At 37.0% G+C, this 13,495-nt stretch overlaps 1 long non-coding RNA gene across 1 annotated transcript in view; it reads left to right on the top strand.

Moving 5' to 3' along the window:
* LOC113112791 (uncharacterized) overlaps positions 1–4,101 on the top strand; it is a 32,446-nt gene extending 28,345 nt beyond the window's left edge. The window contains exons 3-4 of the long non-coding RNA XR_003293490.1: positions 2,266–2,364; positions 3,581–4,101. This is a non-coding gene — a long non-coding RNA (uncharacterized LOC113112791). The remainder of the gene's footprint in view (positions 1–2,265; positions 2,365–3,580) is intronic.
* The last annotated feature ends 9,394 nt before the right edge of the window (positions 4,102–13,495 follow it).

The following is a 13,495-nucleotide window of genomic DNA, read 5'->3' as shown; positions in this document are numbered from 1 at the left end:
GTTGAAGCACTTTGCACAAAGCACGTTCGGTGAGTTTATGATGATGATGGTAATGATGATGATGATTATGATGATTGGTTAATTGCAGTAGAGTGTGCCTGCTGAAGGTGGCTGGATTTCTGTAAGGTCCATGTATCCCAGGCTGCAGCGAGAGAGGGCAGCAGCCGGTGTGGGTGTAAGGCGTGTAATATATTTAACTATGGTGAAGTACCGTTTTGAGAATTGGTAATTGCTCACATCCTTCTCTGGTCACGGGGACACTGTCCAGATCTCACCGTATGCACACGTGTGGGATTTCTGAGGTGCACGCTTTCAGGTCTACATGGCACGCAGCCAGACTCATCTCAAGCTTGTTTCCTGACATGACATGCTGACTGACTGATAAGAAAAACAGTAGCACGGAATAAAAACATAATCAGGAATCATCTGATAACCTGGTTATGCTTTCATGTTCACAGCCGTCTTACCGCCTGCTCGAGCCCGAGGCCCGAAGATCGGACCCAACCTTACACTAGCGCTCTTTGCATAAAAGAACATGTCTACAGTCATAATATTTACTTTGATAATGTTTTCACGACATGGCAACTCTGAAGCGGGGATATATGAACTGTCTAAATATGACAGTTCATGTGATTTGGAATGTGCAATGAATAAGGCTCCTTTCACCCTCTCTCTAGCATTTTCTCTGAATAAACAAGCGACTCGGGTCAGGTCCTCCGATGTGTGATCTACTTTGTATGCTGGTGGTTAAGCGTGACATGCTTGGCCCTTAAAATACACCTTTTTTGTTAGAGGGAAATGGACAGAAAAATATACAGAATTCTCTGTAATTAGGTATAAAGGTTTATTTGACTTTGAAGCCACCATAAAGACATGCTGACGGCTGAGGACTGGATGTGCGCGGCTGTACGGGCTTCATCTTGTCTGGAGTAATCTAGCCTCGCGACTGGTTTGAATTTACTGCCCCGCGACAGCAAAATTGTCGTAATCACAAAGTAAATAGATACTTCCTCTCCTATCAGAGCAAGTCGACAAAGCTAGTGAATGAGGGGACTTTCACTGTTAATTGTTGTTTTCCTTCGTACCCTGATTCAAAAACAATATAGCATAATTATTGAAAGTGCTACTTTGATTTAGTAATTTAGTTTGAAAGGGGCTTAAGGAGTTTCAGCAAATTATTCACTTAGGTTTAGTTGTTCTTGCATCTCTTCATGGAAATCAAGACTAATTCAAGATAATATAGTTTGATACTATATGCAGTACAGGGCTACTACTAGATAGATTGTGGTCCAAACACAAAGAAAAATCCATGAATGCTAAATGGTTTGAGTTGATACTATATTTCCACCCAATACATCATATCACCCTTTCTCACCATTTCTTTGCCCCATGCATAAACACTGAATAAACATTATTTCTAGATTTTAAAAATTTGTAACTTTTCTACAAAAATCACCGGCACAGTTGTTCCACCGAACACACATTAAACTGTGAAAAAGATGACAATGTTTTTAATGTTTTTACAGGTGTCTTCACCAGTTAGTCACACTTAAAATATAATGTTAACAGACTGTTAACAGACTGTTGATTCCATGTAATTTGTAGTTCTGGTCAATTCTTGCAATAAATAAATAAAACAAATAAAGCACAATTCACGGTACTCTAGCACATTTCTTACTGTGAACATTTCAAAATTCTAAAATAGGTTTTAAAAAAAACTCACCAGCTGCAAAAACATTCAAGCTAAATTATATAATCAGTATGCTGTACTGTGTCAAATTGAAAAACTACATCGCATTACGTATATGTTTATATGGGACAATGTCTGCTCTCACCAGTTACAGTAGTGTATGTACAGGAATGGCTCACATCATATACTCCTAGAGTTCCCCCATTCCTCTTTCCTAAATCCATTTTTTTTTCCACCTAAAAAATGGAAATATATGATTGAAACAAATAAGTAACTCAATATGCACATACTGTAATCAGAGGCATGTCATTATAGTTGCTACTTCACCGTTTGCCCAATGAACCAGATTCAGTGGTTATGTAGATGAAATAGGCTTTGTTTGTATAGCTTTGGTAACTGGAAAATTATTTTGTGACGTGTGTATATAATGGGAAAAAAATGTAATCATTCAGCATAAACTAATTTGTAAAATTAGAACATAAACAATGCTTATTTCCCTGCATCCAACACCCCATATCGTGTATCTTTATATTACTTTTATAATGCCTCTCTCTTTCCTCTTTTTCTTTTTCCAGTCATAAAATGGTGCCAGGCTGTGACACGAAGGCAGGGGCCGTGAAACCGTACCTTCATCATCAGACTGTACAGTAGAGAGACAGAGTCTCACTCCCGGTGTAAGCGGGGCATAAAAATACTTTGCATGATAAGGAGCTGCACAGGGACTTTGAACATTTTATTAGTATCTATAAAAGAGGCACAGGACGAAGACACAGTGTCTATAAAGCCCTAATGGAGGATCAATTAAGATGGTCAAGCTGCAGAAAGAGACTTTTACAGTGTAGGGTTTTAACACTAACTTTGTCCTTGAACACTTACGTTAAAACCACAAGGCTGGAAAAAAAAATCTGTCTAGTTTTAATTCCACTGCATCACCATTATATTCTGATGGCTAACAGTAAATTAGTTTGTTTACTTGTGTGAGAATATAAAAGTGAGTGGTGAAGGGGAATTTCTACCTGCTTTAGTACACACACACACACTCTCACACACACACACACACACACACACACTATAATATATCTACTTACATAGCTTGCATTATGTAAGGTTTAGTTTAGATTTGAACATTTAAATAGTTTTAGATTTTTGTATGTAAATGTATGTAAATTATGTGTGTATGTACCTACATACTACATACAAACATACAATATAATATAATTATCTATCTATCTATATAATACTTTTTTTTTATATCTATTTAATAACAAAAAAAATATTTCATTTCCGTTTTCATTATTCTGAAATATCATTAAACATCGGAGAAAAATTGGGCAAAAATCAAACAATATTAAAATATTCAATAAATATTTATTTTAAAAAAATCAATAAATTGTATTGATAACTAAATATTCATGTTTTGACTGAAAAGACCAATATTGCTTGTATCACTCATCTGTGTTTATGGAACATTTATAAGTTCTGTATTCTTAGACCTACATGCATACATATTAACTTTTACTTCATCAGTCAATTGATTTAATTATTTATGATTATTTAGGCATTTTTTCATTAGTTTCTCTATAGGCAGGTATCACAACCTCCTTTAATTTTCGAAATACACACATTTCTGGTCTTCCAGACCTCCCTCACCCTCTTCTCTCTTTCTGTCAGGACATAGCATGTCAAATTGAATTACATTTTGAAAACACGACTGGCCATCTATCAAAAACAAGTCAAAAATCTTTCCTGCGCATGTTTATGAAAGACATTTCTAAACTCTTCCTGACCTGAAATGTTTATATCCAGAGTTTACGTTGTGAACATTTTAGATGTCATCAAAACCACCTTGCTCCAGGGGTATAAATTGATTCCATTTGTTGTCTGCCCAAGCGACTGGCCTCGGCTGCAGGAGCCATATGAGGTGGAAACCGAGAAGCTGAAGAAAGCAGTTCTGAGGGGAGATACCAGGACTTTCAGAGGGCTTCGTGATGAGTGAAATCAGGGATGGGGTTCAGTGGGAAATCGCATGCCATGCCTCAATCAGCAACATGGCCCAACAACCAGGGAGGCATGTGTCAATCAAAATGTATCAGTGTGGGTTTGTGGGTAACCAGTAAATCAGTAAGGCTTTTAAGCCATCATTTAAGAAAAACTGAGAGATGCTCTGCTGCACTAGTGTTATAAGTGTTAATACTGCTAAACACCATAAGACCAGGGGCATCTTGCACTATTTTTTGTTTGTTGGATGGGACACTGATGAAAGTTTTGGCTCACTTAATGACTAAGAATAAACAAGATTATGATGGGTATGGGAAAACATCTAGTACTTCTGTGTTGTAAATTGTGTAAATGTGATTAGTGTGTTCTAATAAAGATAAACAATAATGATATATGATAATAAAATAATAAAACTCCTTTACACAAAAAAAACAGTTTGGGCTTTTTTTTTTTAAACAACAAACTTCACTTTCCATATCATCATTTTGTAAAGACAAAAACTTACTTTAACATTTAAATAATATATATATATATATATATATATATATATATATATATATATATATATATATATATATATATATATATATATATATATATATATATATATATATATATATATATATATATATATATATATATATATATACATATTCATAATATCAATATAGTATATTTTATCATTTAATATTATGTATTATTTATATAAAATATTTTTTAGCCATTTCAGTCGTTGGCTAATGTTTATTACTGAATTCAGTCATAGAGAACGCGGTAAAATTACAAAACACCCACACACACACACATCCAAGTGGGGGCATCCCATAGGCGTAATGGTTTTTATACTGTACAAACTGTATATTGTATGGCCCTACACCTAACCCTACCCCTAAACCTAACCCTCACATGAAACTTTGTGCATTTTTACTTTCTCAAAAAAACTAATTTTGTATGGTTTATAAGAGTTTTGAAAAATGGGGACATGGGTTATGTCCTCATAAGTCACCCTCTCCTTGTAATACCTGTGTCATACCAATGTCATTATACAGAGTTGTGTCCTAAAATGTCACAAAAACATGCCCACACACACACACAAACTCTTTAATCCAACCCACTTTAATAACTGCTCAGTGCATTTTATAAACTCTACTCAGGAAGTGACACTAACAAAAGTCAGAACTCATCATAGCTCATTACAGTGAGAAGATATAGTACATTATCAGCTCATCTAAAACACTATCAATTAAAATGGTGCCAAACAATGTTAACAGGATGTCACTGAGAGTATGTATACTATAGATGGATGAAACAAAGTGTGTATGCATCTTTTAGAGCAGAAGCAGCATTAGACAGTCTAAATGCTTTAGTTTAAGCACATGAAAGTGTAAACGAGTGCACACTTTTACAAGCATGCATTAACTCTGTGTGTATATAATTTGTGAACCAGAAGGTGGTTTTTAACTTACAATGAAAGTGGTGTGTGCGAGTGTTCAGCAACGTCTGTACGTATCCACCCTCCACGCTTAGACAGAAAGCAGATGTCCGGAATGTGTTAAAGGACAGTCTTGTTGATAATCAACCTGCTATTAGTGAGGTATGTGGCAGCGGTTCTGCTGGGCTGTGAAGGATTACATTACTCAATCTCTCCTGACGACAAGTGGCTGCTTTCCTCTTAGCGTAGCACACATACAAATGGGTTCGCACTGTTTTGGAGCATCTCCACCAAAACTCTGTCTCTCTGAAGTGAATTATGGTTCTCCGTTTCCTCCTGTGGCTCCAGAGGTCCTGTAAACACAGCCTAAAGTAATGCAACTTTATTCAATTTCCACCATACAGTGGGGCAGAAGGAATCTTTACAAATGTCTGACCCACAGATGAGGTAATAGCAAAATTGGGGGTCCCAACATGCAAAAGCTAAAATGACTGAGAAAGTGTTACATGATAGAGTGGCATAAGGCGTAAAGGAAGAAATAGAGTAATCAAGAGCGGGTGGGAGGGAGTCAATCAGTGCTCTCCCTCTTGACCAGCGGCCAAGCAATGAGACTCAGAGCTGTGGCCGAGCTCCTCTGAGACAGCTGCAACATTTCAGTGCTCCAGCTCAGCTAATTTCCATCAGCTGCTGCTGCCAGAGACCACAAAACGCTTTCAAACAACGGCTCACTTCAAGAATTCTTGTCTCAGGGAGGAGAGAGACGGAGAAAAAAAAATGGCTGAAGAAAAGTATCACAGTGCAGCTGAGAGAGTTCAGTGCATTAGGTTAGCAGATTAATGCAAACTGTGCCCTGGCAGAGGAGTTTGATTGGCCTTCCACAGCAAAAATTGCTTGCAGGTTTGGAAGACGGAGGAGGTAAGTGTGTAAGAGAATGTGGCGGTCAGAAACGGGGCTGGCGTGTTTCGTGTCAAACCCCTTAGCGTCTTCACCATTCATTAACACTTGTCACAGATGCCCATTAGGTCTAAGCCAGTGCCAAAAATTTAATTACCAAACCATTTATTTCATTGTTAGGAAAATAAACCAAAGAAACCTCAGAATGCATTAGGCTGGCTGGTGGCCTCTCCTGTTTTCACCTTCTGCGTTGATAACACCCAGTACACCCTGCAACCGGCCTGGCACACCAAAATAAAGCTCCTCTTATACACCACAAGCCAGTCTGCTCTATTAAAAACAGCTGGCAGGATTTAAACATTCTTTATTTAAGTTCAATTAAGAGAACAACTGATTTAATGAAGGAAGTTATTTATACACAGGGGTTAGTCATCCATGCCGTCCATCGGCTGAGTGCATCACAAGCCAAGAGGAGACCTGTCTCAATAAACTAGACCATTGACATGGAGTGCTTGTAAAAACAACTGGGCCCAATCCATTTGTGATTGAACGCAAGGGAATACAGGCAACCTTTGTCAAGGATGGTTTGGGAAAAGGGGGTTTTGGTTTAGAGAGAGGAGCAAAGGGGCCTTATGAGATTGGATTTGCTGTTTGCTCATTAGAGGGAAGTACAGAAATCATTTGGTCTTAATTTTATAACAAGTATTTTATTAATAATGATAATAATGAAGTTTTAAAACTCAGGGTCATCTTGTAAAATAAGTATAATTTGTTTTTTTAAATGATAATGATATAATTATAATCATAATTTTGTTTAAATAATCTACAAAATGACTTTTGAATTTAGAGAGGTGCTATATAATAAAGTCGAATAAAATGTATGATGATGAGGATGATATTGATGATTATTATTATTAATCACCATCAAAGTAAAAACAGATGTGCTATATAAAATGTAATAAATCAAATGCAATTGATGATGATGAAGATTATCATCATACTTTAAAAAAAGAATAATATGTCCCTCAAGTAGTGCTAAAATAAGTTTTGGAAACTGTGGGGTCTCCTCTTTCAGTATGTTAAAGAGAAAGGTTCTCCATTCAGTCCTGATAGCTGAAAGGAGCAAGGTTTGGTTTCTGAAGGTAGTTTTACAAATTCCTTTAACAGCTTGAGTAACTGATGAAAAATATATTTTGATATTTCTACTTAATTATTATAATTATTATTAGTTTTATTGCTCTGACTGTGTGTTGTTTGGCTCTATCCACCTTATTTTTCCTGCCATTTGTAAATTTTATGGGTCTGGCTTTCAGTCTCATCCATGTCCATTGAATTTTAACTGTGCAAAACCGCTTTTTTTGCTGCTTGATGTTGCAAATTGGTGTGTCTCACTACATTATTTTAATCTATTATCTTAATTATGGACACACTGGTTTGTAGTGCATGTTAAAATTCAATTCAATAAATAATTAATGATTATGATATTGTAATACTACTACTACTACTACATGTACTACAAGTTCCAAGTAAAGCAAGACCTTCGGAGTTTAAACACTGCTCCTCTAAACTCCACTAATCTAGCATTTTAAGTGCTGTGTATGCGCCTTCTCTCTTTCTCTTTCTGCGCGTTATAAAAGAGAAGAGCTATGCTGGAAGGTAGTGTTTGAAGTCTGGGCCCAGGCCCCAGCTCGGCAGTAAAGGGACTCCCCCTGCCTTTCCCTGGCCGTATAAATGACAGCTAGTGAAACCCGAACTGCCGGCTCTTTGTAAAAAAAAACCGGACTATCTGCGCCGCCCTCCCAGTTAATCAAATCCGCGGTAATTGTCATCTGCGGATTTTTAAAGACACAAAAGGGAAATCGTAACTTGACCCACACCTCTTGACTCAGGGTTGTCAGAGTTTGTGTATAGTCATGCTTCGTCGTGTGTTTATGTGTGCGGCCGTATAAAGGCCACGGCTGTCAACTTCATCTTCATCTCCCCTCATCTCACGCTGCACTACTCTTTAGATCTTCAAAGCCAGAAGAGGACAACAAATCACAGCGTCTTGTGAGTGTAAGCCTATAATAACAGTGACAAGGCATGATACTGGGGAGTAAGGCAGTCGGAACAATGGGGGTACCATATGGGATGTTTTTTGGGAGGAGATGGAACTATTTAAGTAGTAAAAGAACATTTGCAACCCAGAGGTGAGCAACAGGGGAGCAACTACAAAATATGTAATACGCAGGTCACCACTGCCTTACGGAGCGATTATACTCCTGTGTCCACTCAGAGCTGAAAGAAAAAACAAAAACAGCTTTCGTATCCCGCAGATGAACTTCAAACTTCACATTAACATGGACTTATCACCTGACCCCAGCTGTTTTGAGGTAACCGAAATATCTGTTACTAACTGGCTGAACAGTATTTGCCATGGGTGGAGATGGTGAGGTTGAAAGGGGCCAAAACAGCTGCAGAGATGGTGTGCGTGTTCTGTTGTGGCTGGACCGGGACAGTGCTGCTGCAGCATTGACTGACAGGTGATGAAGACCTGCACTTCAATTTGCACAGCCAGACTCTGAAAGCGAGTCTCGGCTAATACCGTGTCAAAGGCAGAACTCACATTTGTGGGTAGGAAAGGAAAATGTTTTGATGTTACCATGAGAGACCGAATAGAAAAATAACACTCCATTAAGACGAGTTAGTAGGACTCTTTAACGGGAGCTTTCACTGGGGGCCGGAGACAGCTTTATTTGCCCACCTCTAAGAAAAATAGTTTCACTGGATTTCATAGCTTCGTCCTCCAGGAGTTGAGGTACTTGCACACTTTACAAAGCACTTGCTAAATGGTACATTTTAACATTACAAATGAGGATATGTTACAGGATAATTGCTAAATATACAGAGCAGCACCATAACATTTTACCTGAGTGAGGGAAGAGTCATTAACAAACTCTGCATTTCCTCTTTTGGAGTTGCAGCTGAGGAGTGGTTGCAAAATGTGGGCACCTACCAAAACACAGAACAATTCCTATCATCAATGCGGTGCATGAGAACATCCTACTCTGCCTTTACACTACCAAGGCAGTAGTTTGTTTTCAGATTTGATAAAAAACCTAATTCAGTTTGGAAAACTGAAAAAACAGAGACACTTTACTGTTGATTTGAAATTATACATGTGATCAGACAAATGTGTGAACAAATTTTGGACTAATTTGTGTAAAACAAATAATAAAAATCTGTTAAAGGAGTAATTAAATGTATCAAATCATGTACAAATTTATTGTCATTTATTTGAAAAAATAGAATTATTTATATACATATTATCAATCATTGATAATTGCCTTAACAGTTCAAATGACTGAGATAACAACCTTTCAAGATATATATATATATATGTTTTTTTGTTTGTTTTTTTAATGGAAGCTCTGTTTCATAGTTACATTCACCCTGTGTTAACTGGCCTGTCAATCATCTTGTACAATTTTTTTTTATTATTTTTTTTTTTTTTTTATTACCAGGTTAAATGTTGATTATTAGTAGGCTAGCTTAAACCCCTCTATCTGAACCTCTCTACTTAACCATTTGTCGGGTACATCCGCCATGTTTGTAGTTTAAAACTTTTTATGTGTGCTTTCTGAACCAAACCCTTCAACAAAGTGCAGTGGGTTGTGGGCAATATTAGCCATTAGATTGTACACGGATCACGAGACAGTACACCATCCGGGGACATTTGGCATATTCTTTTTGACATCCTATCCTTTGGGACACACTTAATCTAATCTCACATACTATTTAGGATTGGATAGCATGCACATTGGGACATAAGGATTGGCTCTGACAGATACATGTTAAAGCCACTCAGGTTGCTGTTTTCTCCTGATGATGTAGTCCAAACATCCAGTTTGGTCTTGATGCACAAAGTTGTGATTATTGTCACTTATAACAAAAATATTTAATTTAAACCCATGAAAATGCAGATCCTGTTGTAAATAATGTTTTTTTAAAACTATTCTTCCATTATTACCTCTTAGCAGATTTTGACTCAAATCCATAAAAAAACACATCATGACTAAGTGGTTGAAATGAATGAATGAATGAATGAATGATCTCTTCTTCCTACACATATTTATCATTATTTTACTAACTGAATTATTATTATTTTTTATATATAAATTTTCTTTTTAATATAATAAGTTTATATGAATTATATAATTTATAACAAATAGACAAACACACATTATATTCTAGATAAAAGCTGAAAATGTAACCTCTGCCATTTATGAAAAAACCTGAAGGGACAGATACATAACATTAGTGCTTCAAAAAGTGTCTTAGTAAGTGAGTGTGTGTGCGTTAAGACAGACTGAGTGGCACATTTGATATGGTCTACACAGGTGTCCTTGAGGCCCACAGTTGCTTCCAGTCCAAAAGCTTGAATGAGGATTGACGTCTTTAACTCAACAAATATGAAAGCCATGTTTGGAATGATATAAGGAGAAGAGCGAGGGAACTTGAAACATCAACTCATTAAAGCTTTAAAACTCACTCATGATCTATACCTGAAAATAAAGCTAATAACATCAATAAATCTCTTGGTTTTGGAAATAGATTATAGCAATTAGCTTTAAAAGGAGGCGACTGTTCAAAGCAGGGATTCATGCTTTCTCAGATTTGGAAGCAAAAGCCTGTTTTTCAGTCCAACACTGCATAAAATTAGAGCTTAGACCTAGTGTTTAGTGCTCAAATACTTTGTTCATTGCCTATGTTTTTTATTTATTTATTTTTTATTCCACCGTTAATAGCTATTTGTTTGGCCCAGCATGGCTTCAGGTAATAGTTTCCATTTGAAACAGCACATAGCTGTCTGGAGAAAATAAACACAGGTTTTTCTCTCTTCTCATCATATGACCGAGGGAAGACATAAGGGTTTCATCTATCACACATTGGAATGGTGCAATTACACCGCTGTTGTCATTTGAAACTGATACGCAAGGGAAGTGCACGGAAAGTAAATGCTAACCCCACAGAGAGCACGTTGGTAACCTGCTATTTCTCATGGCTTTTATATTATTCCCTCTCTGCAGGTCAGAGAGTTGCATGTGTGACTTGTTAGGCATATGTACATGTGTGTGAGAAAGTGTGAAAGAAACTCGACCGTATTACTACACTGGGGAAATATGCTTTTCTTTATCACCTCAGTCAGACTTAGTACATTTGATTTTGGTTGCACTCAATTTCCATTGACATGAATTGTGTTATAAAGAAATGGGGAAATGTAACTCTTGATTTCTCTTTGAGTAATCTCATCGAGTCAGACAGGCCTCCTGATAAGACAAAACCACAAGCGCTAGTGCTCTGTGTAAATATGTGTTCACACAGGCCTTGCATGTTTAACAAGCAGATCTCTCTCTGATACGGCAGACTCAAGCCTCTGACCTTCTCGCCATGACACTTTCACTGCTGATATAAATACCTAAATCATCTTGCCCCACTCAGGTAACTCAACACGCTTCACCCCAAGTCTTCGCCCATTGGCCGCATCGCATCACATGCCTAGCACTCTGGCCAACTGCATCGGAGAACCATTAATGCCTGGGGGTTATTTTTATACAAGGCTTTTTTGTTGAGAAGGCATCTGTAAAAAACGCGAGAGGTGGGGAATGTGTTGGGGAATTGGGTTCCGCATTGAAACCGGATCACAACGCCTACGCTAATATGTCCAAAAGGACTGTAATTATGAGGTGATAATGCCTGCTGATCAGGTTGCTTGTTGCCAATGAGAGGGAAGCCCCCACTATTCCCAGAGCCAAGAGGCAGATGGGTCTTCCAGGACTCAGTGATGCAATATCCTCACTGACGGGTTGCAAGGAATGAGCAGGCACTGCAATGTACTGTTGACGAGTTCCCATCACCTACATGATGGTTCAGCGTGTTACTTATAAGCTTAATATTTGCCAGTGCTGAGGTTGTTACAGGCGCATACATAGTATCTAATGTCCAAGTCAATCTTCTGAAATCAATGTACACTACGGAGTAAAAAAACACTACTTGTTGTATGTCTTGTTTTGTTACAATTGTGCAAACCTGGTCATTGACAGGGTTATTACTGTTAACTAAAACCATTCAAAAATATGCAAACTAAGGAAAGGTATTTTATTTTAGCTTGTTGCCAGGGCACTGAGTAATCTAATCCTTAATAGAGACTATAAAGACATATAAAAAAGATAAAAATGGAATAAAATGGATAATGATAAAAACACAAACACTAAAACTTTAAAATTAAAATCATTGTAATTCAACAATGTAATTCAAAATTCAAAAAGAACTAACAATAACGCTGACAAAAACGTCTTATCTATGACTTTATTAATAAACATAATTTGACATTTTTATGTCAAGACAACAGGACAGGCTGTAAAATGCAATGTGGTTTGACTGCCCCAAAACAATGGTATTTATGAATTAATGAAGTCAATAATAATAATGATTAAATAATAATAATAAACTCTTTAAATAGTATTAATTCAATCTTGATATATTTTTTTTTAAGTTTCAAAAAATAGTGTGTCTTAAACTATATAATATAAGTACTGCAGTATCTATCTCATCAAGCTGTCATAATAGCGATGCTTATCAGGAGTATGTGCCAGATAAGGTCAGAGACCAACAGAAGTCGCAATGTTGGCTAGAAATTGAATATCTGAGGTAAGAGGTCAGATAGGGGCCAAGGGTCAGGATCAGGGACACCAGAAGAGGCATGGCTTTATCAGCTCTGTTACAGAAGGGTAGACAGACACAGTGGACTGAAAGACAGAGCCTTAATTATTTCTGACACATATGGTCTAGCCCCAGTTGCTCCACACAGCACCCTATGGAAATATACCGAGTCTGTTTATTCACCGTCTCACATTCACACTCATTTCCTTTTCATGTTTTCGGGTTATGTTCAGATTTTCCAGGTTGGGATTACTAATGCAGGGTAAAGAGAGAGGAAAAAAGCGATTTTAGCACTCAGTGGCTGAAACCACATTTAGAATTCCACCTTTACGATCCTCAATTAGCTCTGCTTCAGAAAGTATATAGCTGATGAAGCTACTCTGATGGAAAAAGTCTTTGTCAAATTTGTTCTGAAGTCTTTTAGTATGTGCCTTTGTGAGCGAGTAAATATTAACCACATTCTGTACAGTACTTAGAGTCAAAAATCTAATTATACAAATGTGTGATTTCTCCAGTAATCTCTCTGTTAAATTCAAACGTCTATTTTTAAACCGTCTAGAATAATGTCCTCAAAACTCCAATTCCATTATCAAATTCCTATACTGATGAACTAATGAAAGTGGATTTTAATTTAAAGGTTGAATAAGACAACGATATATTTTTTTTTTTTTTTGTAAATCTATTTTTAGGTTAGGTTAGGTTGCTCAATGGCAAGTTTAATTGTGACAACTTACCCCTCACAGTGTGACAACATACCCTGCTTTTTTCTGTTCAATAAC

Source organism: Carassius auratus, chromosome 13 (assembly GCF_003368295.1).
Source record: "Carassius auratus strain Wakin chromosome 13, ASM336829v1, whole genome shotgun sequence".
Taxonomy (NCBI): domain Eukaryota; kingdom Metazoa; phylum Chordata; class Actinopteri; order Cypriniformes; family Cyprinidae; genus Carassius; species Carassius auratus.
Note: the sequence above shows the minus strand (reverse complement) of the source record. Positions and strands in the feature narration are given on the sequence as shown.